This window comes from Pristis pectinata, chromosome 14, assembly GCF_009764475.1.
Source record: "Pristis pectinata isolate sPriPec2 chromosome 14, sPriPec2.1.pri, whole genome shotgun sequence".
NCBI classification, from domain to species: Eukaryota; Metazoa; Chordata; class Chondrichthyes; order Rhinopristiformes; family Pristidae; genus Pristis; species Pristis pectinata.
In genome coordinates, this window is record NC_067418.1 from 51,785,784 (window position 1) to 51,790,119 (window position 4,336).

Genomic DNA, 4,336 nt, shown 5'->3' on the forward strand with positions numbered 1-4,336 from the left:
GCTCTCTGTCTCCTTCCTTTACCCCGACTTATCTTTGTTTGAGATACGGCCTACAACGGTGGTGTCATCTGCAAACTTGCAGATGGAATTAGAACATATTCTGACCACGCAGTCATGAGTGTATAAGAAGTAGAGTAGAGGGCTGAGGACGCAGCCTTATGGGGCACCAGTGTTGAGAATAATCGTTCGGAGGTATTGCTGCCTGTCCTCACTAATTGCAATCTGTTTGTCAGAAAGGCAAGTATCCAATTACAGAGGGAGGTGTTGAGTCCTATATCTCGGAGTTTGGTGACAAGCTGACTTGGGATTATTGTATTGAAGGCAGAGCTGCAGTCAATAAACAATATTCTGACGTTGGTGTCTTTCCTGTCCAGGTGCTCCAGAGCTGAGTGTAGGGCCACGGAGATGGCATCTGCTGTAGACTTGTTTCGGCGATAGGCGAATTGCAATAGGTCCAGGTTGTCTGCTAGGCGAGAGTTGATGCGTGCCATGACCAATCTCTCAAAGTATTTCATGGTGGTGTATGGCAGAGCCACTAGTCGGTGGTCATTGAGGCATATTCCCTTGCTTTCATTCGGTGCCGGGATGATGGTGGTCTTCTTAAAACAGGTGGGAACCTGAGATTGAAGTAGGGAGAGGTTACATATGTCCGTAAATACTTCGGCCAGCTGATCAGCACAAGATCTGACCACACGGCCAGGGACACCATCTGGGCAAGAGGCTTTCCTCGTGTTCACTCTCCAAAAGACTGATCTGACGTTCTCCACTGTGGTCACAGCTTCAGCCTCATTGTTGGCTGTCAGGGTGGATATGAAAATCCACTTCCTTTCTGTTCAAAACGCGCATGGAGTACGTTAAATTCATCAGAAAGGATGCACTGTTGTTAGCTATGCAGCCCAACTTCGTCTTGTAGCCTGTTATGGTATGTAAACCCTGCCATAACTGACGGCTAGTCGGGGACTCTATTTTGAGTCTGTAAAATTTTCCAGCATCTACCTTTCTAAAAAAAAATCGCTTAGCTTTATTTCCACTGATACTCGGAGCTCTTCTTTGCACGGTGCCGGCTGTTTATATATCAATGCATGAACTTCAGCCGCCGGCCTGTATTTAAGCTGACTCCCACCTCACGCTGAGAATATTTCGTGTTTGTTCCGCTGTTCTGATCAGCTCGCTCGTGACACCGTCAGCGCCCAAGCCGGAATTCGATGGTGTGACTGTGAACATGTTGGTCAGACGGTCACTGTCTGACACTGGTGGAAACACGTTGAAACCTTTCCCCAGCTTCTGCTTCCTCCCAGAACAGACCGGCTTTACTGAACTCCCTCCCTCTGTTTTTTTGTCAACTTCCTGCGTATTCCGTTTTCTATGTAAATGGTGTCTTTGGTTGTCGCTGTTTCTGTAGTGTAGCAGGTATCACGTTCGCCTCACACGCGAAAGGTCCCCAGTTCGATCCTGGCCAGGAACATGATTTTGGATCCTGATCCAGCTAGTGAGGCGACTGCATCTTCTTGCCGTTCTCATTTGCTTTGGAAACAGTGGCCAGGATGTTTTGCTGAAGTCAGGAACATGTTCAGTTGAATTCCGCACAACTGGTGTGCAACCAAATAATCTCCATCGTGTTTTCTGTTGCTCTTTCGGCATGTTTTCCATGAATTCCTCATTCTGGTCGGTTTGTCTCATGCCCATTTTTTATTTTCTCACTTTGTAAAGGAGACTGTTACTTTGGACTGAAGGAAGGAAAATATTTCGATTCAAATGAATTATCCCATTACAACAGCTGTGAAGTGCTCGTTCAATGCTTGTACTTAACACAGAGACAGTTCGAAGTCTGCTAAGCGAAGGATGTAGTGAACAAGGGAAAAGGCAGAAATCTGTCGAATCGACCAAACAGGATCGTTGAATGGAGAACTGAGCTCGACGGGACGAATGGCCTGCTCGTGCTCCAATTGGTTCTGCTTTTTGTCACCGTCAAGTCTTCGCTCACAAGCAAATTCCCCATCGCTCCATCTACACTCTTCCCTCACTCTCACACACACATTCTCTCACTCTCACTCTCACACTCACTCTCTCTCACTCTTACTTTTCTGTTCCGCTTCCCTATTCCGTCCATCGTTGCATTCCTTCCGATCCGCTTCTTTCCCTCCTTCTCTTGTTGTTAATCTCTCTGCCCCACTGATTCATTCCAGTCTCTGAGAAACCAACAGCTCTGTCTTTCTATTTCTCACACGCAGCAAGTGAGCATCAATATTTTCCCAGGAAATATCCGGATGCATTCAAAACCGAATCGGTGACTAAATCTACGCTTCTGTATGAAGTATGGTGGGCTGTCTAGGGGTGTGTTTTCCAGCTGATGCTGCCGGGAACTGGGGAACCGGATGGGGGATTACCAATATTTACTGGACAGTGAACAGCACAGGCAGTTCTGAGAACATACTGATCAGCATTGGGTCAGCGGTCACAGGGGAAGTTTGGAGGCTGGGCGTGTATGAACAACCGGGACCCAGCGAGAGACCAGGACTCAAAGACATGCCGGGACTTCATAAACTTGACGATGCCGGACAATATCTGGAAGTTCACTGGTTACCGGGAGTTGATGATTTGGCTGCGGATGGATATCTGCACTCAGTAACAGAGAAATAATGAGTCAGACGGATAAATAAATATTCTGACTTTTTTCCCTTTTCCCCGAACTTCGACTGACAATGGAATTCGTCTTCTGTTTCGTCCCCGTTTTTTGATGTTACACTTCCTCATTGACATCCAATTTGAGCATATTTGGGCCCAATCCAATCCAAGCGGTTTTGCAGTCCGTAGGACTGATACATTACAACATCAGAGGTGAGAAACAGAATGAATGCTGAATGGAAGAGAATCAGAAAGGCTTTCCCAGTCCACACTGACTCAACCAAAAAAAAGTTTAACGGAGCGTGTCTGTGAAGGGATGGGTCCTGAATCAGTGTGTTTGCAGCACCGACATTGAACCGCTCAATAAAGAGAGTCAGCGGCAAGCGGCTCCCAGGCACGGCTGCTGCGGAGAACGGCAGCAATCCGCCGGCAAGACTGGATCAGACGAGCCGATATGCTGCGCTGTTGCTGAGCCGATCCGGCTTGTTCTGCCTAGTGCAGCCCGCGGACCCGGGCGGCGATCCGTGTTGTTCTATTGATTATAAATACTCAGACCGCCCGTTTACAGTCTCGTCTCTGCTAATCTGTCGGGAAGATTCAGCTAGAAACGCAGCGACTGCCTTCACGTGTGGAGGGGAAAGCTGGTGGAGACAGAAGAAAATTAACACCCTGGGAGAAGCTGTGGCCGGAAATTCAGCAAAAGGAGAGCGTTGAATATCAAATGTGAAAACGACGATCAGCCGTGACTCGGATTCGAATCGATGTTGCTGCGGCCACAACGCAGAGTACTGACCACTATAACATCTCGGCCTCACACTTGTTCTGTGCGCTTCCTGCACTGTCAAACCCTCATACCGGTGTGATTCACCCTCTGACGCTCCGCGGACCAACATCGCGCTGCCCGTCCGCGCTTCCACGGTGACAAACAGAGACAATACTGGAAATTCACAGCTGATCAACCAATTCTGCTTCGAGAGAAAGAGAGTCAGTGTTACGAGCCCTTAATGCGTAGACAGAACGGAAAAGGAAGCCAAGGAGTTTACGCAGTGAGTGTGTGAGAGTGGGATGTCTCTGACAGGGTAAAGCCGGGGTGACAATGAGGGGAAAAAACAAACTGCTGGAGGGACTCAGGGGGTCAAGCAACATCTATGGAGGCAAAGGATAGAAAACGTTTCGTGTAGAGACCTTAACATATGAAAATTGACACCAGGAACCGGCTGAAAACAAGGTTACCTGAACAGTGAATGATTGTGAGCAGTGAGAGGGTGAGAACATTGACAAAAGAAGGTCGGAGTTGGGAAATGCAAGAGTAGGACGTCAAGTCCAGTCGGTGAGTCTGGGCATGTTTTCCATTCCCAGGGGGAAAATAACAAGCGAATGTGCAGATGGATGACTGACACAGACGAATAAATCAAGCTCACAATTCCTGTTCCAGTGAAGAATAAGGCTAGCAGAAATAGGGATCGCTGGTTGATGAGGCGTAGGAAAATGAATGAGGTAAATCTCAGCTGTAGGCAGCTGGGATGAAGCGAATACCTTGAGGGGTATAAGGAATGCCGGGGTACACTTAGGAGAGACGTCAGGAGGGGAATAAGGGGTGTCACAAACCAGCAACACAAGAAACACACTGAGCATGATTCAGTGTTAAAAACTATTTTATTAATCACTACTTATGATAATACGTAAAATAAAAGTAAAAATGTTAGTATGT

At 47.5% G+C, this 4,336-nt stretch overlaps 1 non-coding gene across 1 annotated transcript; it reads left to right on the forward strand.

Moving 5' to 3' along the window:
* The first annotated feature begins 1,392 nt into the window (after positions 1 to 1,392).
* On the forward strand, positions 1,393 to 1,465 carry trnav-cac (transfer RNA valine (anticodon CAC)). Its single transcript has one exon. It is a non-coding gene; the product is annotated as a tRNA-Val (tRNA).
* The last annotated feature ends 2,871 nt before the right edge of the window (positions 1,466 to 4,336 follow it).